We start from the raw sequence: 23,658 nt of genomic DNA, 5'->3' as shown, positions 1-23,658 counted from the left end.
ATATGTATGTATAGTGTTTCTGATGAAATCCCTCCTTTTAATGCATTTTCTCACAGAAAACGAGTCTCTCGCCATGGGAACATGGCTTTTTTGAAAAAGCATATTCTGCTCGAGAAATCGTGTTTTAAACAATAAAAACGACTCCCGGCCTTATTTAGTTCACATTTTTACTTTTGGTAACCTAGCACGTATTCATAACGCACTAAACCTTTTTATCGCGTTAAACGCCTTTTCTCGACAAGAAAAGCACAATTTCATCAAAAACAAACAAAACAAGAAAAATGAATCTATTCAACAAGTCTGCAACACATCCTTAAGAGTTACATGATTTCACCCAATGTCAATGTGTAATTTCTCCAGTTCTGATCATTTTTTAGGTTGTTGGTAGCTTGGTCAATGCCAAAACACAGTGAAATCTTTTTATGGCTTTAAACGCGTTTTCTCCTCGAGAGAAACATGATTTCACTAAAAACGTTTATAGTTTAAACATGCCTGTTGTACATGTGTGCAAACACTCAGAGCCTTGAGATAGGGGTTTCACCAATGTGTTTTTTGGTGAGAAACCTTCTATTTCAAGGTTCTGTGCGTTTTCAGACAAGTACAATATGTATGTATAGTGTTTCTGATGAAATCCCTCCTTTTAATGCATTTTCTCACAGAAAACGAGTCTCTCGCCATGGGAACATGGCTTTTTTGAAAAAGCATATTCTGCTCGAGAAATCGTGTTTTAAACAATAAAAACGACTCCCGGCCTTATTTAGTTCACATTTTTACTTTTGGTAACCTAGCACGTATTCATAACGCACTAAACCTTTTTATCGCGTTAAACGCCTTTTTTCGACAAGAAAAGCACAATTTCATCAAAAACAAACAAAACAAGAAAAATGAATCTATTCAACAAGTCTGCAACACATCCTTAAGAGTTACATGATTTCACCCAATGTCAATGTGTAATTTCTCCAGTTCTGATCATTTTTTAGGTTGTTGGTAGCTTGGTCAATGCCAAAACACAGTGAAATCTTTTTATGGCTTTAAACGCGTTTTCTCCTCGAGAGAAACATGATTTCACTAAAAACGTTATAGTTAAAACATGCCTGTTGTACATGTGTGCAAACACTCAGAGCCTTGAGATAGGGGTTTCACCAATGTGTTTTTTGGTGAGAAACCTTCTATTTCAACGTTCTGTGCGTTTTCTGACACGTACAATATGTATTTTAAGTGTTTCTGAGGAAATCCCTCCTTTTAAAGCATTTTGTCACAGAAAATGATTTTCTCGCCATGGGAAAATGGCTTTTTTGAAAAAGCATATTCTGGTCGAGAAATCGTGTTTTAAACAATAAAAACGACTCCCGGCCTTATTTAGTTCACATTTTTACTTTTGGTAACCTAGCACGTATTCATAACGCACTAAACCTTTTTATCGCGTTAAACGCCTTTTCTCGACAAGAAAAGCACAATTTCATCAAAAACAAACAAAACAAGAAAAATGAATCTATTCAACAAGTCTGCAACACATCCTTAAGAGTTACATGATTTCACCCAATGTCAATGTGTAATTTCTCCAGTTCTGATCATTGTTTAGGTTGTTGGTAGCTTGGTCCAATTCCAAACACAGTGAATCCTTTTTATGGCTTTAAACGCATTTTCTCCTCGAGAGAAACATGATTTCACTAAAAACGTTATAGTTAAAACATGCCTGTTGTACAAGTCTGCAAACATTCAGAGCCTTAAAATAGGGGTTTCACCAATGTGTTTTTTGGTGAGAAACCTTCTATTTCAAGGTTCTCTGCGTTTTCAGACACGTACAATATGTATTTTAAGTGTTTCTGATGAAATCCCTCCTTTTAAAGCATTTTGTCACAGAAAATGATTTTCTCGCCATGGGAAAATGGCTTTTTTGAAAAAGCATATTCTGGTCGAGAAATCGTGTTTTAAACAATAAAAACGACTCCCGGCCTTATTTAGTTCACATTTTTACTTTTGGTAACCTAGCACGCATTCATAACGCACTAAACCTTTTTATCGCGTTAAACGCCCTTTCTCGACAAGAAAAGCACAATTTCATCAAAAACAAACAAAACAAGAAAAATGAATCTATTCAACAAGTCTGCAACACGTCCTTAAGAGTTACATGATTTCACCCAATGTCAATGTGTAATTTCTCCAGTTCTGATCATTTTTTAGGTTGTTGGTAGCTTGGTCAATGCCAAAACACAGTGAAATCTTTTTATGGCTTTAAACGCGTTTTCTCCTCGAGAGAAACATGATTTCACTAAAAACGTTATAGTTAAAACATGCCTGTTGTACATGTGTGCAAACACTCAGAGCCTTGAGATAGGGGTTTCACCAATGTGTTTTTTGGTGAGAAACCTTCTATTTCAAGGTTCTGTGCGTTTTCAGACACGTACAATATGTATTTTAAGTGTTTCTGATGAAATCCCTCCTTTTAAAGCATTTTGTCACAGAAAATGATTTTCTCGCCATGTGAAAATGGCTTTTTTGAAAAAGCATATTCTGGTCGAGAAATCGTGTTTTAAACAATAAAAACGACTCCCGGCCTTATTTAGTTCACATTTTTAGTTTTGGTAACCTAGCACGTATTCATAACGCACTAAACCTTTTTATCGCGTTAAACGCCCTTTCTCGACAAGAAAAGCACAATTTCATCAAAAACAAACAAAACAAGAAAAATGAATCTATTCAACAAGTCTGCAACACGTCCTTAAGAGTTACATGATTTCACCCAATGTCAATGTGTAATTTCTCCAGTTCTGATCATTTTTTAGGTTGTTGGTAGCTTGGTCAATGCCAAAACACAGTGAAATCTTTTTATGGCTTTAAACGCGTTTTCTCCTCGAGAGAAACATGATTTCACTAAAAACGTTTATAGTTTAAACATGCCTGTTGTACATGTGTGCAAACACTCAGAGCCTTGAGATAGGGGTTTCACCAATGTGTTTTTTGGTGAGAAACCTTCTATTTCAAGGTTCTGTGCGTTTTCAGACAAGTACAATATGTATGTATAGTGTTTCTGATGAAATCCCTCCTTTTAATGCATTTTCTCACAGAAAACGAGTCTCTCGCCATGGGAACATGGCTTTTTTGAAAAAGCATATTCTGCTCGAGAAATCGTGTTTTAAACAATAAAAACGACTCCCGGCCTTATTTAGTTCACATTTTTACTTTTGGTAACCTAGCACGTATTCATAACGCACTAAACCTTTTTATCGCGTTAAACGCCTTTTCTCGACAAGAAAAGCACAATTTCATCAAAAACAAACAAAACAAGAAAAATGAATCTATTCAACAAGTCTGCAACACATCCTTAAGAGTTACATGATTTCACCCAATGTCAATGTGTAATTTCTCCAGTTCTGATCATTTTTTAGGTTGTTGGTAGCTTGGTCAATGCCAAAACACAGTGAAATCTTTTTATGGCTTTAAACGCGTTTTCTCCTCGAGAGAAACATGATTTCACTAAAAACGTTTATAGTTTAAACATGCCTGTTGTACATGTGTGCAAACACTCAGAGCCTTGAGATAGGGGTTTCACCAATGTGTTTTTTGGTGAGAAACCTTCTATTTCAAGGTTCTGTGCGTTTTCAGACAAGTACAATATGTATGTATAGTGTTTCTGATGAAATCCCTCCTTTTAATGCATTTTCTCACAGAAAACGAGTCTCTCGCCATGGGAACATGGCTTTTTTGAAAAAGCATATTCTGCTCGAGAAATCGTGTTTTAAACAATAAAAACAACTCCCGGCCTTATTTAGTTCACATTTTTACTTTTGGTAACCTAGCACGTATTCATAACGCACTAAACCTTTTTATCGCGTTAAACGCCTTTTCTCGACAAGAAAAGCACAATTTCATCAAAAACAAACAAAACAAGAAAAATGAATCTATTCAACAAGTCTGCAACACATCCTTAAGAGTTACATGATTTCACCCAATGTCAATGTGTAATTTCTCCAGTTCTGATCATTTTTTAGGTTGTTGGTAGCTTGGTCAATGCCAAAACACAGTGAAATCTTTTTATGGCTTTAAACGCGTTTTCTCCTCGAGAGAAACATGATTTCACTAAAAACGTTATAGTTAAAACATGCCTGTTGTACATGTGTGCAAACACTCAGAGCCTTGAGATAGGGGTTTCACCAATGTGTTTTTTGGTGAGAAACCTTCTATTTCAACGTTCTGTGCGTTTTCTGACACGTACAATATGTATTTTAAGTGTTTCTGAGGAAATCCCTCCTTTTAAAGCATTTTGTCACAGAAAATGATTTTCTCGCCATGGGAAAATGGCTTTTTTGAAAAAGCATATTCTGGTCGAGAAATCGTGTTTTAAACAATAAAAACGACTCCCGGCCTTATTTAGTTCACATTTTTACTTTTGGTAACCTAGCACGTATTCATAACGCACTAAACCTTTTTATCGCGTTAAACGCCTTTTCTCGACAAGAAAAGCACAATTTCATCAAAAACAAACAAAACAAGAAAAATGAATCTATTCAACAAGTCTGCAACACATCCTTAAGAGTTACATGATTTCACCCAATGTCAATGTGTAATTTCTCCAGTTCTGATCATTTTTTAGGTTGTTGGTAGCTTGGTCAATGCCAAAACACAGTGAAATCTTTTTATGGCTTTAAACGCGTTTTCTCCTCGAGAGAAACATGATTTCACTAAAAACGTTTATAGTTTAAACATGCCTGTTGTACATGTGTGCAAACACTCAGAGCCTTGAGATAGGGGTTTCACCAATGTGTTTTTTGGTGAGAAACCTTCTATTTCAAGGTTCTGTGCGTTTTCAGACAAGTACAATATGTATGTATAGTGTTTCTGATGAAATCCCTCCTTTTAATGCATTTTCTCACAGAAAACGAGTCTCTCGCCATGGGAACATGGCTTTTTTGAAAAAGCATATTCTGCTCGAGAAATCGTGTTTTAAACAATAAAAACGACTCCCGGCCTTATTTAGTTCACATTTTTACTTTTGGTAACCTAGCACGTATTCATAACGCACTAAACCTTTTTATCGCGTTAAACGCCTTTTCTCGACAAGAAAAGCACAATTTCATCAAAAACAAACAAAACAAGAAAAATGAATCTATTCAACAAGTCTGCAACACATCCTTAAGAGTTACATGATTTCACCCAATGTCAATGTGTAATTTCTCCAGTTCTGATCATTTTTTAGGTTGTTGGTAGCTTGGTCAATGCCAAAACACAGTGAAATCTTTTTATGGCTTTAAACGCGTTTTCTCCTCGAGAGAAACATGATTTCACTAAAAACGTTATAGTTAAAACATGCCTGTTGTACATGTGTGCAAACACTCAGAGCCTTGAGAGAGGGGTTTCACCAATGTGTTTTTTGGTGAGAAACCTTCTATTTCAACGTTCTGTGCGTTTTCTGACACGTACAATATGTATTTTAAGTGTTTCTGAGGAAATCCCTCCTTTTAAAGCATTTTGTCACAGAAAATGATTTTCTCGCCATGGGAAAATGGCTTTTTTGAAAAAGCATATTCTGGTCGAGAAATCGTGTTTTAAACAATAAAAACGACTCCCGGCCTTATTTAGTTCACATTTTTACTTTTGGTAACCTAGCACGTATTCATAACGCACTAAACCTTTTTATCGCGTTAAACGCCTTTTCTCGACAAGAAAAGCACAATTTCATCAAAAACAAACAAAACAAGAAAAATGAATCTATTCAACAAGTCTGCAACACATCCTTAAGAGTTACATGATTTCACCCAATGTCAATGTGTAATTTCTCCAGTTCTGATCATTGTTTAGGTTCTTGGTAGCTTGGTCCAATTCCAAACACAGTGAATCCTTTTTATGGCTTTAAACGCATTTTCTCCTCGAGAGAAACATGATTTCACTAAAAACGTTATAGTTAAAACATGCCTGTTGTACATGTGTGCAAACACTCAGAGCCTTGAGATAGGGGTTTCACCAATGTGTTTTTTGGTGAGAAACCTTCTATTTCAAGGTTCTGTGCGTTTTCAGACAAGTACAATATGTATGTATAGTGTTTCTGATGAAATCCCTCCTTTTAATGCATTTTCTCACAGAAAACGAGTCTCTCGCCATGGGAACATGGCTTTTTTGAAAAAGCATATTCTGCTCGAGAAATCGTGTTTTAAACAATAAAAACGACTCCCGGCCTTATTTAGTTCACATTTTTACTTTTGGTAACCTAGCACGTATTCATAACGCACTAAACCTTTTTATCGCGTTAAACGCCTTTTCTCGACAAGAAAAGCACAATTTCATCAAAAACAAACAAAACAAGAAAAATGAATCTATTCAACAAGTCTGCAACACATCCTTAAGAGTTACATGATTTCACCCAATGTCAATGTGTAATTTCTCCAGTTCTGATCATTTTTTAGGTTGTTGGTAGCTTGGTCAATGCCAAAACACAGTGAAATCTTTTTATGGCTTTAAACGCGTTTTCTCCTCGAGAGAAACATGATTTCACTAAAAACGTTATAGTTAAAACATGCCTGTTGTACATGTGTGCAAACACTCAGAGCCTTGAGAGAGGGGTTTCACCAATGTGTTTTTTGGTGAGAAACCTTCTATTTCAACGTTCTGTGCGTTTTCTGACACGTACAATATGTATTTTAAGTGTTTCTGAGGAAATCCCTCCTTTTAAAGCATTTTGTCACAGAAAATGATTTTCTCGCCATGGGAAAATGGCTTTTTTGAAAAAGCATATTCTGGTCGAGAAATCGTGTTTTAAACAATAAAAACGACTCCCGGCCTTATTTAGTTCACATTTTTACTTTTGGTAACCTAGCACGTATTCATAACGCACTAAACCTTTTTATCGCGTTAAACGCCTTTTCTCGACAAGAAAAGCACAATTTCATCAAAAACAAACAAAACAAGAAAAATGAATCTATTCAACAAGTCTGCAACACATCCTTAAGAGTTACATGATTTCACCCAATGTCAATGTGTAATTTCTCCAGTTCTGATCATTGTTTAGGTTCTTGGTAGCTTGGTCCAATTCCAAACACAGTGAATCCTTTTTATGGCTTTAAACGCATTTTCTCCTCGAGAGAAACATGATTTCACTAAAAACGTTATAGTTAAAACATGCCTGTTGTACAAGTCTGCAAACATTCAGAGCCTTAAAATAGGGGTTTCACCAATGTGTTTTTTGGTGAGAAACCTTCTATTTCAAGGTTCTGTGCGTTTTCAAACACGTACAATATGTATTTTAAGTGTTTCTGATGAAATCCCTCCTTTTAAAGCATTTTGTCACAGAAAATGATTTTCTCGCCATGGGAAAATGGCTTTTTTGAAAAAGCATATTCTGGTCGAGAAATCGTGTTTTAAACAATAAAAACGACTCCCGGCCTTATTTAGTTCACATGTTTAGTTTTGGTAACCTAGCACGTATTCATAACGCACTAAACCTTTTTATCGCGTTAAACGCCTTTTCTCGACAAGAAAAGCACAATTTCCTCAAAAACAAACAAAACAAGAAAAATTAATCTATTCAACAAGTCTGCAACACATCCTTAAGAGTTACATGATTTCACCCAATGTCAATGTGTAATTTCTCCAGTTCTGATCATTTTTTAGGTTGTTGGTAGCTTGGTCAATGCCAAAACACAGTGAAATCTTTTTATGGCTTTAAACGCGTTTTCTCCTCGAGAGAAACATGATTTCACTAAAAACGTTTATAGTTTAAACATGCCTGTTGTACATGTGTGCAAACACTCAGAGCCTTGAGATAGGGGTTTCACCAATGTGTTTTTTGGTGAGAAACCTTCTATTTCAAGGTTCTGTGCGTTTTCAGACAAGTACAATATGTATGTATAGTGTTTCTGATGAAATCCCTCCTTTTAATGCATTTTCTCACAGAAAACGAGTCTCTCGCCATGGGAACATGGCTTTTTTGAAAAAGCATATTCTGCTCGAGAAATCGTGTTTTAAACAATAAAAACGACTCCCGGCCTTATTTAGTTCACATTTTTACTTTTGGTAACCTAGCACGTATTCATAACGCACTAAACCTTTTTATCGCGTTAAACGCCTTTTCTCGACAAGAAAAGCACAATTTCATCAAAAACAAACAAAACAAGAAAAATGAATCTATTCAACAAGTCTGCAACACATCCTTAAGAGTTACATGATTTCACCCAATGTCAATGTGTAATTTCTCCAGTTCTGATCATTTTTTAGGTTGTTGGTAGCTTGGTCAATGCCAAAACACAGTGAAATCTTTTTATGGCTTTAAACGCGTTTTCTCCTCGAGAGAAACATGATTTCACTAAAAACGTTTATAGTTTAAACATGCCTGTTGTACATGTGTGCAAACACTCAGAGCCTTGAGATAGGGGTTTCACCAATGTGTTTTTTGGTGAGAAACCTTCTATTTCAACGTTCTGTGCGTTTTCTGACACGTACAATATGTATTTTAAGTGTTTCTGAGGAAATCCCTCCTTTTAAAGCATTTTGTCACAGAAAATGATTTTCTCGCCATGGGAAAATGGCTTTTTTGAAAAAGCATATTCTGGTCGAGAAATCGTGTTTTAAACAATAAAAACGACTCCCGGCCTTATTTAGTTCACATTTTTACTTTTGGTAACCTAGCACGTATTCATAACGCACTAAACCTTTTTATCGCGTTAAACGCCTTTTCTCGACAAGAAAAGCACAATTTCATCAAAAACAAACAAAACAAGAAAAATGAATCTATTCAACAAGTCTGCAACACATCCTTAAGAGTTACATGATTTCACCCAATGTCAATGTGTAATTTCTCCAGTTCTGATCATTTTTTAGGTTGTTGGTAGCTTGGTCAATGCCAAAACACAGTGAAATCTTTTTATGGCTTTAAACGCGTTTTCTCCTCGAGAGAAACATGATTTCACTAAAAACGTTTATAGTTTAAACATGCCTGTTGTACATGTGTGCAAACACTCAGAGCCTTGAGATAGGGGTTTCACCAATGTGTTTTTTGGTGAGAAACCTTCTATTTCAAGGTTCTGTGCGTTTTCAGACAAGTACAATATGTATGTATAGTGTTTCTGATGAAATCCCTCCTTTTAAAGCATTTTCTCACAGAAAACGAGTCTCTCGCCATGGGAACATGGCTTTTTTGAAAAAGCATATTCTGCTCGAGAAATCGTGTTTTAAACAATAAAAACGACTCCCGGCCTTATTTAGTTCACATTTTTACTTTTGGTAACCTAGCACGTATTCATAACGCACTAAACCTTTTTATCGCGTTAAACGCCTTTTCTCGACAAGAAAAGCACAATTTCATCAAAAACAAACAAAACAAGAAAAATGAATCTATTCAACAAGTCTGCAACACATCCTTAAGAGTTACATGATTTCACCCAATGTCAATGTGTAATTTCTCCAGTTCTGATCATTTTTTAGGTTGTTGGTAGCTTGGTCAATGCCAAAACACAGTGAAATCTTTTTATGGCTTTAAACGCGTTTTCTCCTCGAGAGAAACATGATTTCACTAAAAACGTTATAGTTAAAACATGCCTGTTGTACATGTGTGCAAACACTCAGAGCCTTGAGATAGGGGTTTCACCAATGTGTTTTTTGGTGAGAAACCTTCTATTTCAACGTTCTGTGCGTTTTCTGACACGTACAATATGTATTTTAAGTGTTTCTGAGGAAATCCCTCCTTTTAAAGCATTTTGTCACAGAAAATGATTTTCTCGCCATGGGAAAATGGCTTTTTTGAAAAAGCATATTCTGGTCGAGAAATCGTGTTTTAAACAATAAAAACGACTCCCGGCCTTATTTAGTTCACATTTTTAGTTTTGGTAACCTAGCACGTATTCATAACGCACTAAACCTTTTTATCGCGTTAAACGCCTTTTCTCGACAAGAAAAGCACAATTTCATCAAAAACAAACAAAACAAGAAAAATGAATCTATTCAACAAGTCTGCAACACATCCTTAAGAGTTACATGATTTCACCCAATGTCAATGTGTAATTTCTCCAGTTCTGATCATTGTTTAGGTTGTTGGTAGCTTGGTCCAATTCCAAACACAGTGAATCCTTTTTATGGCTTTAAACGCATTTTCTCCTCGAGAGAAACATGATTTCACTAAAAACGTTATAGTTAAAACATGCCTGTTGTACAAGTCTGCAAACATTCAGAGCCTTAAAATAGGGGTTTCACCAATGTGTTTTTTGGTGAGAAACCTTCTATTTCAAGGTTCTCTGCGTTTTCAGACACGTACAATATGTATTTTAAGTGTTTCTGATGAAATCCCTCCTTTTAAAGCATTTTGTCACAGAAAATGATTTTCTCGCCATGGGAAAATTGCTTTTTTGAAAAAGCATATTCTGCTCGAGAAATCGTGTTTTAAACAATAAAAACGACTCCCGGCCTTATTTAGTTCACATTTTTACTTTTGGTAACCTAGCACGTATTCATAACGCACTAAACCTTTTTATCGCGTTAAACGCCTTTTCTCGACAAGAAAAGCACAATTTCATCAAAAACAAACAAAACAAGAAAAATGAATCTATTCAACAAGTCTGCAACACATCCTTAAGAGTTACATGATTTCACCCAATGTCAATGTGTAATTTCTCCAGTTCTGATCATTTTTTAGGTTGTTGGTAGCTTGGTCAATGCCAAAACACAGTGAAATCTTTTTATGGCTTTAAACGCGTTTTCTCCTCGAGAGAAACATGATTTCACTAAAAACGTTTATAGTTTAAACATGCCTGTTGTACATGTGTGCAAACACTCAGAGCCTTGAGATAGGGGTTTCACCAATGTGTTTTTTGGTGAGAAACCTTCTATTTCAAGGTTCTGTGCGTTTTCAGACAAGTACAATATGTATGTATAGTGTTTCTGATGAAATCCCTCCTTTTAATGCATTTTCTCACAGAAAACGAGTCTCTCGCCATGGGAACATGGCTTTTTTGAAAAAGCATATTCTGCTCGAGAAATCGTGTTTTAAACAATAAAAACGACTCCCGGCCTTATTTAGTTCACATTTTTACTTTTGGTAACCTAGCACGTATTCATAACGCACTAAACCTTTTTATCGCGTTAAACGCCTTTTCTCGACAAGAAAAGCACAATTTCATCAAAAACAAACAAAACAAGAAAAATGAATCTATTCAACAAGTCTGCAACACATCCTTAAGAGTTACATGATTTCACCCAATGTCAATGTGTAATTTCTCCAGTTCTGATCATTTTTTAGGTTGTTGGTAGCTTGGTCAATGCCAAAACACAGTGAAATCTTTTTATGGCTTTAAACGCGTTTTCTCCTCGAGAGAAACATGATTTCACTAAAAACGTTATAGTTAAAACATGCCTGTTGTACATGTGTGCAAACACTCAGAGCCTTGAGATAGGGGTTTCACCAATGTGTTTTTTGGTGAGAAACCTTCTATTTCAACGTTCTGTGCGTTTTCTGACACGTACAATATGTATTTTAAGTGTTTCTGAGGAAATCCCTCCTTTTAAAGCATTTTGTCACAGAAAATGATTTTCTCGCCATGGGAAAATGGCTTTTTTGAAAAAGCATATTCTGGTCGAGAAATCGTGTTTTAAACAATAAAAACGACTCCCGGCCTTATTTAGTTCACATTTTTACTTTTGGTAACCTAGCACGTATTCATAACGCACTAAACCTTTTTATCGCGTTAAACGCCTTTTCTCGACAAGAAAAGCACAATTTCATCAAAAACAAACAAAACAAGAAAAATGAATCTATTCAACAAGTCTGCAACACATCCTTAAGAGTTACATGATTTCACCCAATGTCAATGTGTAATTTCTCCAGTTCTGATCATTGTTTAGGTTGTTGGTAGCTTGGTCCAATTCCAAACACAGTGAATCCTTTTTATGGCTTTAAACGCATTTTCTCCTCGAGAGAAACATGATTTCACTAAAAACGTTATAGTTAAAACATGCCTGTTGTACAAGTCTGCAAACATTCAGAGCCTTAAAATAGGGGTTTCACCAATGTGTTTTTTGGTGAGAAACCTTCTATTTCAAGGTTCTCTGCGTTTTCAGACACGTACAATATGTATTTTAAGTGTTTCTGATGAAATCCCTCCTTTTAAAGCATTTTGTCACAGAAAATGATTTTCTCGCCATGGGAAAATGGCTTTTTTGAAAAAGCATATTCTGGTCGAGAAATCGTGTTTTAAACAATAAAAACGACTCCCGGCCTTATTTAGTTCACATTTTTACTTTTGGTAACCTAGCACGCATTCATAACGCACTAAACCTTTTTATCGCGTTAAACGCCCTTTCTCGACAAGAAAAGCACAATTTCATCAAAAACAAACAAAACAAGAAAAATGAATCTATTCAACAAGTCTGCAACACGTCCTTAAGAGTTACATGATTTCACCCAATGTCAATGTGTAATTTCTCCAGTTCTGATCATTTTTTAGGTTGTTGGTAGCTTGGTCAATGCCAAAACACAGTGAAATCTTTTTATGGCTTTAAACGCGTTTTCTCCTCGAGAGAAACATGATTTCACTAAAAACGTTATAGTTAAAACATGCCTGTTGTACATGTGTGCAAACACTCAGAGCCTTGAGATAGGGGTTTCACCAATGTGTTTTTTGGTGAGAAACCTTCTATTTCAAGGTTCTGTGCGTTTTCAGACACGTACAATATGTATTTTAAGTGTTTCTGATGAAATCCCTCCTTTTAAAGCATTTTGTCACAGAAAATGATTTTCTCGCCATGGGAAAATGGCTTTTTTGAAAAAGCATATTCTGGTCGAGAAATCGTGTTTTAAACAATAAAAACGACTCCCGGCCTTATTTAGTTCACATTTTTAGTTTTGGTAACCTAGCACGTATTCATAACGCACTAAACCTTTTTATCGCGTTAAACGCCCTTTCTCGACAAGAAAAGCACAATTTCATCAAAAACAAACAAAACAAGAAAAATGAATCTATTCAACAAGTCTGCAACACATCCTTAAGAGTTACATGATTTCACCCAATGTCAATGTGTAATTTCTCCAGTTCTGATCATTTTTTAGGTTGTTGGTAGCTTGGTCAATGCCAAAACACAGTGAAATCTTTTTATGGCTTTAAACGCGTTTTCTCCTCGAGAGAAACATGATTTCACTAAAAACGTTATAGTTAAAACATGCCTGTTGTACATGTGTGCAAACACTCAGAGCCTTGAGATAGGGGTTTCACCAATGTGTTTTTTGGTGAGAAACCTTCTATTTCAACGTTCTGTGCGTTTTCTGACACGTACAATATGTATTTTAAGTGTTTCTGAGGAAATCCCTCCTTTTAAAGCATTTTGTCACAGAAAATGATTTTCTCGCCATGGGAAAATGGCTTTTTTGAAAAAGCATATTCTGGTCGAGAAATCGTGTTTTAAACAATAAAAACGACTCCCGGCCTTATTTAGTTCACATTTTTACTTTTGGTAACCTAGCACGTATTCATAACGCACTAAACCTTTTTATCGCGTTAAACGCTTTTTCTCGACAAGAAAAGCACAATTTCATCAAAAACAAACAAAACAAGAAAAATGAATCTATTCAACAAGTCTGCAACACATCCTTAAGAGTTACATGATTTCACCCAATGTCAATGTGTAATTTCTCCAGTTCTGATCATTGTTTAGGTTGTTGGTAGCTTGGTCCAATTCCAAACACAGTGAATCCTTTTTATGGCTTTAAACGCATTTTCTCCTCGAGAGAAACATGATTTCACTAAAAACGTTATAGTTAAAACATGCCTGTTGTACAAGTCTGCAAACATTCAGAGCCTTAAAATAGGGGTTTCACCAATGTGTTTTTTGGTGAGAAACCTTCTATTTCAAGGTTCTCTGCGTTTTCAGACACGTACAATATGTATTTTAAGTGTTTCTGATGAAATCCCTCCTTTTAAAGCATTTTGTCACAGAAAATGATTTTCTCGCCATGGGAAAATGGCTTTTTTGAAAAAGCATATTCTGCTCGAGAAATCGTGTTTTAAACAATAAAAACGACTCCCGGCCTTATTTAGTTCACATTTTTACTTTTGGTAACCTAGCACGTATTCATAACGCACTAAACCTTTTTATCGCGTTAAACGCCTTTTCTCGACAAGAAAAGCACAATTTCATCAAAAACAAACAAAACAAGAAAAATGAATCTATTCAACAAGTCTGCAACACATCCTTAAGAGTTACATGATTTCACCCAATGTCAATGTGTAATTTCTCCAGTTCTGATCATTTTTTAGGTTGTTGGTAGCTTGGTCAATGCCAAAACACAGTGAAATCTTTTTATGGCTTTAAACGCGTTTTCTCCTCGAGAGAAACATGATTTCACTAAAAACGTTTATAGTTTAAACATGCCTGTTGTACATGTGTGCAAACACTCAGAGCCTTGAGATAGGGGTTTCATCAATGTGTTTTTTGGTGAGAAACCTTCTATTTCAAGGTTCTGTGCGTTTTCAGACAAGTACAATATGTATGTATAGTGTTTCTGATGAAATCCCTCCTTTTAATGCATTTTCTCACAGAAAACGAGTCTCTCGCCATGGGAACATGGCTTTTTTGAAAAAGCATATTCTGCTCGAGAAATCGTGTTTTAAACAATAAAAACGACTCCCGGCCTTATTTAGTTCACATTTTTACTTTTGGTAACCTAGCACGTATTCATAACGCACTAAACCTTTTTATCGCGTTAAACGCCTTTTCTCGACAAGAAAAGCACAATTTCATCAAAAACAAACAAAACAAGAAAAATGAATCTATTCAACAAGTCTGCAACACATCCTTAAGAGTTACATGATTTCACCCAATGTCAATGTGTAATTTCTCCAGTTCTGATCATTTTTTAGGTTGTTGGTAGCTTGGTCAATGCCAAAACACAGTGAAATCTTTTTATGGCTTTAAACGCGTTTTCTCCTCGAGAGAAACATGATTTCACTAAAAACGTTATAGTTAAAACATGCCTGTTGTACATGTGTGCAAACACTCAGAGCCTTGAGATAGGGGTTTCACCAATGTGTTTTTTGGTGAGAAACCTTCTATTTCAACGTTCTGTGCGTTTTCTGACACGTACAATATGTATTTTAAGTGTTTCTGAGGAAATCCCTCCTTTTAAAGCATTTTGTCACAGAAAATGATTTTCTCGCCATGGGAAAATGGCTTTTTTGAAAAAGCATATTCTGGTCGAGAAATCGTGTTTTAAACAATAAAAACGACTCCCGGCCTTATTTAGTTCACATTTTTACTTTTGGTAACCTAGCACGTATTCATAACGCACTAAACCTTTTTATCGCGTTAAACGCCTTTTCTCGACAAGAAAAGCACAATTTCATCAAAAACAAACAAAACAAGAAAAATGAATCTATTCAACAAGTCTGCAACACATCCTTAAGAGTTACATGATTTCACCCAATGTCAATGTGTAATTTCTCCAGTTCTGATCATTGTTTAGGTTGTTGGTAGCTTGGTCCAATTCCAAACACAGTGAATCCTTTTTATGGCTTTAAACGCATTTTCTCCTCGAGAGAAACATGATTTCACTAAAAACGTTATAGTTAAAACATGCCTGTTGTACAAGTCTGCAAACATTCAGAGCCTTAAAATAGGGGTTTCACCAATGTGTTTTTTGGTGAGAAACCTTCTATTTCAAGGTTCTCTGCGTTTTCAGACACGTACAATATGTATTTTAAGTGTTTCTGATGAAATCCCTCCTTTTAAAGCATTTTGTCACAGAAAATGATTTTCTCGCCATGGGAAAATGGCTTTTTTGAAAAAGCATATTCTGGTCGAGAAATCGTGTTTTAAACAATAAAAACGACTCCCGGCCTTATTTAGTTCACATTTTTAGTTTTGGTAACCTAGCACGTATTCATAACGCACTAAACCTTTTTATCGCGTTAAACGCCCTTTCTCGACAAGAAAAGCACAATTTCATCAAAAACAAACAAAACAAGAAAAATGAATCTATTCAACAAGTCTGCAACACGTCCTTAAGAGTTACATGATTTCACCCAATGTCAATGTGTAATTTCTCCAGTTCTGATCATTTTTTAGGTTGTTGGTAGCTTGGTCAATGCCAAAACACAGTGAAATCTTTTTATGGCTTTAAACGCGTTTTCTCCTCGAGAGAAACATGATTTCACTAAAAACGTTTATAGTTTAAACATGCCTGTTGTACATGTGTGCAAACACTCAGAGCCTTGAGATAGGGGTTTCACCAATGTGTTTTTTGGTGAGAAACCTTCTATTTCAAGGTTCTGTGCGTTTTCAGACAAGTACAATATGTATGTATAGTGTTTCTGATGAAATCCCTCCTTTTAATGCATTTTCTCACAGAAAACGAGTCTCTCGCCATGGGAACATGGCTTTTTTGAAAAAGCATATTCTGCTCGAGAAATCGTGTTTTAAACAATAAAAACGACTCCCGGCCTTATTTAGTTCACATTTTTACTTTTGGTAACCTAGCACGTATTCATAACGCACTAAACCTTTTTATCGCGTTAAACGCCTTTTCTCGACAAGAAAAGCACAATTTCATCAAAAACAAACAAAACAAGAAAAATGAATCTATTCAACAAGTCTGCAACACATCCTTAAGAGTTACATGATTTCACCCAATGTCAATGTGTAATTTCTCCAGTTCTGATCATTTTTTAGGTTGTTGGTAGCTTGGTCAATGCCAAAACACAGTGAAATCTTTTTATGGCTTTAAACGCGTTTTCTCCTCGAGAGAAACATGATTTCACTAAAAACGTTTATAGTTTAAACATGCCTGTTGTACATGTGTGCAAACACTCAGAGCCTTGAGATAGGGGTTTCACCAATGTGTTTTTTGGTGAGAAACCTTCTATTTCAAGGTTCTGTGCGTTTTCAGACAAGTACAATATGTATGTATAGTGTTTCTGATGAAATCCCTCCTTTTAATGCATTTTCTCACAGAAAACGAGTCTCTCGCCATGGGAACATGGCTTTTTTGAAAAAGCATATTCTGCTCGAGAAATCGTGTTTTAAACAATAAAAACGACTCCCGGCCTTATTTAGTTCACATTTTTACTTTTGGTAACCTAGCACGTATTCATAACGCACTAAACCTTTTTATCGCGTTAAACGCCTTTTCTCGACAAGAAAAGCACAATTTCATCAAAAACAAACAAAACAAGAAAAATGAATCTATTCAACAAGTCTGCAACACATCCTTAAGAGTTACATGATTTCACCCAATGTCAATGTGTAATTTCTCCAGTTCTGATCATTTTTTAGGTTGTTGGTAGCTTGGTCAATGCCAAAACACAGTGAAATCTTTTTATGGCTTTAAACGCGTTTTCTCCTCGAGAGAAACATGATTTCACTAAAAACGTTATAGTTAAAACATGCCTGTTGTACATGTGTGCAAACACTCAGAGCCTTGAGATAGGGGTTTCACCAATGTGTTTTTTGGTGAGAAACCTTCTATTTCAACGTTCTGTGCGTTTTCTGACACGTACAATATGTATTTTAAGTGTTTCTGAGGAAATCCCTCCTTTTAAAGCATTTTGTCACAGAAAATGATTTTCTCGCCATGGGAAAATGGCTTTTTTGAAAAAGCATATTCTGGTCGAGAAATCGTGTTTTAAACAATAAAAACGACTCCCGGCCTTATTTAGTTCACATTTTTACTTTTGGTAACCTAGCACGTATTCATAACGCACTAAACCTTTTTATCGCGTTAAACGCCTTTTCTCGACAAGAAAAGCACAATTTCATCAAAAACAAACAAAACAAGAAAAATGAATCTATTCAACAAGTCTGCAACACATCCTTAAGAGTTACATGATTTCACCCAATGTCAATGTGTAATTTCTCCAGTTCTGATCATTGTTTAGGTTGTTGGTAGCTTGGTCCAATTCCAAACACAGTGAATCCTTTTTATGGCTTTAAACGCATTTTCTCCTCGAGAGAAACATGATTTCACTAAAAACGTTATAGTTAAAACATGCCTGTTGTACAAGTCTGCAAACATTCAGAGCCTTAAAATAGGGGTTTCACCAATGTGTTTTTTGGTGAGAAACCTTCTATTTCAAGGTTCTCTGCGTTTTCAGACACGTACAATATGTATTTTAAGTGTTTCTGATGAAATCCCTCCTTTTAAAGCATTTTGTCACAGAAAATGATTTTCTCGCCATGGGAAAATGGCTTTTTTGAAAAAGCATATTCTGGTCGAGAAATCGTGTTTTAAACAATAAAAACGACTCCCGGCCTTATTTAGTTCACATTTTTACTTTTGGTAACCTAGCACGCATTCATAACGCACTAAACCTTTTTATCGCGTTAAACGCCCTTTCTCGACAAGAAAAGCACAATTTCATCAAAAACAAACAAAACAAGAAAAATGAATCTATTCAACAAGTCTGCAACACGTCCTTAAGAGTTACATGATTTCACCCAATGTCAATGTGTAATTTCTCCAGTTCTGATCATTTTTTAGGTTGTTGGTAGCTTGGTCAATGCCAAAACACAGTGAAATCTTTTTATGGCTTTAAACGCGTTTTCTCCTCGAGAGAAACATGATTTCACTAAAAACGTTATAGTTAAAACATGCCTGTTGTACATGTGTGCAAACACTCAGAGCCTTGAGATAGGGGTTTCACCAATGTGTTTTTTGGTGAGAAACCTTCTATTTCAAGGTTCTGTGCGTTTTCAGACACGTACAATATGTATTTTAAGTGTTTCTGATGAAATCCCTCCTTTTAAAGCATTTTGTCACAGAAAATGATTTTCTCGCCATGTGAAAATGGCTTTTTTGAAAAAGCATATTCTGGTCGAGAAATCGTGTTTTAAACAATAAAAACGACTCCCGGCCTTATTTAGTTCACATTTTTAGTTTTGGTAACCTAGCACGTATTCATAACGCACTAAACCTTTTTATCGCGTTAAACGCCCTTTCTCGACAAGAAAAGCACAATTTCATCAAAAACAAACAAAACAAGAAAAATGAATCTATTCAACAAGTCTGCAACACGTCCTTAAGAGTTACATGATTTCACCCAATGTCAATGTGTAATTTCTCCAGTTCTGATCATTTTTTAGGTTGTTGGTAGCTTGGTCAATGCCAAAACACAGTGAAATCTTTTTATGGCTTTAAACGCGTTTTCTCCTCGAGAGAAACATGATTTCACTAAAAACGTTTATAGTTTAAACATGCCTGTTGTACATGTGTGCAAACACTCAGAGCCTTGAGATAGGGGTTTCACCAATGTGTTTTTTGGTGAGAAACCTTCTATTTCAAGGTTCTGTGCGTTTTCAGACAAGTACAATATGTATGTATAGTGTTTCTGATGAAATCCCTCCTTTTAATGCATTTTCTCACAGAAAACGAGTCTCTCGCCATGGGAACATGGCTTTTTTGAAAAAGCATATTCTGCTCGAGAAATCGTGTTTTAAACAATAAAAACGACTCCCGGCCTTATTTAGTTCACATTTTTACTTTTGGTAACCTAGCACGTATTCATAACGCACTAAACCTTTTTATCGCGTTAAACGCCTTTTCTCGACAAGAAAAGCACAATTTCATCAAAAACAAACAAAACAAGAAAAATGAATCTATTCAACAAGTCTGCAACACATCCTTAAGAGTTACATGATTTCACCCAATGTCAATGTGTAATTTCTCCAGTTCTGATCATTTTTTAGGTTGTTGGTAGCTTGGTCAATGCCAAAACACAGTGAAATCTTTTTATGGCTTTAAACGCGTTTTCTCCTCGAGAGAAACATGATTTCACTAAAAACGTTTATAGTTTAAACATGCCTGTTGTACATGTGTGCAAACACTCAGAGCCTTGAGATAGGGGTTTCACCAATGTGTTTTTTGGTGAGAAACCTTCTATTTCAAGGTTCTGTGCGTTTTCAGACAAGTACAATATGTATGTATAGTGTTTCTGATGAAATCCCTCCTTTTAATGCATTTTCTCACAGAAAACGAGTCTCTCGCCATGGGAACATGGCTTTTTTGAAAAAGCATATTCTGCTCGAGAAATCGTGTTTTAAACAATAAAAACAACTCCCGGCCTTATTTAGTTCACATTTTTACTTTTGGTAACCTAGCACGTATTCATAACGCACTAAACCTTTTTATCGCGTTAAACGCCTTTTCTCGACAAGAAAAGCACAATTTCATCAAAAACAAACAAAACAAGAAAAATGAATCTATTCAACAAGTCTGCAACACATCCTTAAGAGTTACATGATTTCACCCAATGTCAATGTGTAATTTCTCCAGTTCTGATCATTTTTTAGGTTGTTGGTAGCTTGGTCAATGCCAAAACACAGTGAAATCTTTTTATGGCTTTAAACGCGTTTTCTCCTCGAGAGAAACATGATTTCACTAAAAACGTTATAGTTAAAACATGCCTGTTGTACATGTGTGCAAACACTCAGAGCCTTGAGATAGGGGTTTCACCAATGTGTTTTTTGGTGAGAAACCTTCTATTTCAAGGTTCTGTGCGTTTTCTGACACGTACAATATGTATTTTAAGTGTTTCTGAGGAAATCCCTCCTTTTAAAGCATTTTGTCACAGAAAATGATTTTCTCGCCATGGGAAAATGGCTTTTTTGAAAAAGCATATTCTGGTCGAGAAATCGTGTTTTAAACAATAAAAACGACTCCCGGCCTTATTTAGTTCACATTTTTACTTTTGGTAACCTAGCACGTATTCATAACGCACTAAACCTTTTTATCGCGTTAAACGCCTTTTCTCGACAAGAAAAGCACAATTTCATCAAAAACAAACAAAACAAGAAAAATGAATCTATTCAACAAGTCTGCAACACATCCTTAAGAGTTACATGATTTCACCCAATGTCAATGTGTAATTTCTCCAGTTCTGATCATTTTTTAGGTTGTTGGTAGCTTGGTCAATGCCAAAACACAGTGAAATCTTTTTATGGCTTTAAACGCGTTTTCTCCTCGAGAGAAACATGATTTCACTAAAAACGTTTATAGTTTAAACATGCCTGTTGTACATGTGTGCAAACACTCAGAGCCTTGAGATAGGGGTTTCACCAATGTGTTTTTTGGTGAGAAACCTTCTATTTCAAGGTTCTGTGCGTTTTCAGACAAGTACAATATGTATGTATAGTGTTTCTGATGAAATCCCTCCTTTTAATGCATTTTCTCACAGAAAACGAGTCTCTCGCCATGGGAACATGGCTTTTTTGAAAAAGCATATTCTGCTCGAGAAATCGTGTTTTAAACAATAAAAACGACTCCCGGCCTTATTTAGTTCACATTTTTACTTTTGGTAACCTAGCACGTATTCATAACGCACTAAACCTTTTTATCGCGTTAAACGCCTTTTCTCGACAAGAAAAGCACAATTTCATCAAAAACAAACAAAACAAGAAAAATGAATCTATTCAACAAGTCTGCAACACATCCTTAAGAGTTACATGATTTCACCCAATGTCAATGTGTAATTTCTCCAGTTCTGATCATTTTTTAGGTTGTTGGTAGCTTGGTCAATGCCAAAACACAGTGAAATCTTTTTATGGCTTTAAACGCGTTTTCTCCTCGAGAGAAACATGATTTCACTAAAAACGTTATAGTTAAAACATGCCTGTTGTACATGTGTGCAAACACTCAGAGCCTTGAGAGAGGGGTTTCACCAATGTGTTTTTTGGTGAGAAACCTTCTATTTCAACGTTCTGTGCGTTTTCTGACACGTACAATATGTATTTTAAGTGTTTCTGAGGAAATCCCTCCTTTTAAAGCATTTTGTCACAGAAAATGATTTTCTCGCCATGGGAAAATGGCTTTTTTGAAAAAGCATATTCTGGTCGAGAAATCGTGTTTTAAACAATAAAAACGACTCCCGGCCTTATTTAGTTCACATTTTTACTTTTGGTAACCTAGCACGTATTCATAACGCACTAAACCTTTTTATCGCGTTAAACGCCTTTTCTCGACAAGAAAAGCACAATTTCATCAAAAACAAACAAAACAAGAAAAATGAATCTATTCAACAAGTCTGCAACACATCCTTAAGAGTTACATGATTTCACCCAATGTCAATGTGTAATTTCTCCAGTTCTGATCATTGTTTAGGTTCTTGGTAGCTTGGTCCAATTCCAAACACAGTGAATCCTTTTTATGGCTTTAAACGCATTTTCTCCTCGAGAGAAACATGATTTCACTAAAAACGTTATAGTTAAAACATGCCTGTTGTACATGTGTGCAAACACTCAGAGCCTTGAGATAGGGGTTTCACCAATGTGTTTTTTGGTGAGAAACCTTCTATTTCAAGGTTCTGTGCGTTTTCAGACAAGTACAATATGTATGTATAGTGTTTCTGATGAAATCCCTCCTTTTAATGCATTTTCTCACAGAAAACGAGTCTCTCGCCATGGGAACATGGCTTTTTTGAAAAAGCATATTCTGCTCGAGAAATCGTGTTTTAAACAATAAAAACGACTCCCGGCCTTATTTAGTTCACATTTTTACTTTTGGTAACCTAGCACGTATTCATAACGCACTAAACCTTTTTATCGCGTTAAACGCCTTTTCTCGACAAGAAAAGCACAATTTCATCAAAAACAAACAAAACAAGAAAAATGAATCTATTCAACAAGTCTGCAACACATCCTTAAGAGTTACATGATTTCACCCAATGTCAATGTGTAATTTCTCCAGTTCTGATCATTTTTTAGGTTGTTGGTAGCTTGGTCAATGCCAAAACACAGTGAAATCTTTTTATGGCTTTAAACGCGTTTTCTCCTCGAGAGAAACATGATTTCACTAAAAACGTTATAGTTAAAACATGCCTGTTGTACATGTGTGCAAACACTCAGAGCCTTGAGAGAGGGGTTTCACCAATGTGTTTTTTGGTGAGAAACCTTCTATTTCAACGTTCTGTGCGTTTTCTGACACGTACAATATGTATTTTAAGTGTTTCTGAGGAAATCCCTCCTTTTAAAGCATTTTGTCACAGAAAATGATTTTCTCGCCATGGGAAAATGGCTTTTTTGAAAAAGCATATTCTGGTCGAGAAATCGTGTTTTAAACAATAAAAACGACTCCCGGCCTTATTTAGTTCACATTTTTACTTTTGGTAACCTAGCACGTATTCATAACGCACTAAACCTTTTTATCGCGTTAAACGCCTTTTCTCGACAAGAAAAGCACAATTTCATCAAAAACAAACAAAACAAGAAAAATGAATCTATTCAACAAGTCTGCAACACATCCTTAAGAGTTACATGATTTCACCCAATGTCAATGTGTAATTTCTCCAGTTCTGATCATTGTTTAGGTTCTTGGTAGCTTGGTCCAATTCCAAATACAGTGAATCCTTTTTATGGCTTTAAACGCATTTTCTCCTCGAGAGAAACATGATTTCACTAAAAACGTTATAGTTAAAACATGCCTGTTGTACAAGTCTGCAAACATTCAGAGCCTTAAAATAGGGGTTTCACCAATGTGTTTTTTGGTGAGAAACCTTCTATTTCAACGTTCTGTGCGTTTTCAAACACGTACAATATGTATTTTAAGTGTTTCTGATGAAATCCCTCCTTTTAAAGCATTTTGTCACAGAAAATGATTTTCTCGCCATGGGAAAATGGCTTTTTTGAAAAAGCATATTCTGGTCGAGAAATCGTGTTTTAAACAATAAAAACGACTCCCGGCCTTATTTAGTTCACATG

This window comes from Lampris incognitus, chromosome 10, assembly GCF_029633865.1.
Source record: "Lampris incognitus isolate fLamInc1 chromosome 10, fLamInc1.hap2, whole genome shotgun sequence".
Lineage (NCBI taxonomy): Eukaryota > Metazoa > Chordata > Actinopteri > Lampriformes > Lampridae > Lampris > Lampris incognitus.
The sequence above is the reverse complement of the archived record's forward strand: the minus strand, read 5'-3'. Positions refer to the sequence as shown.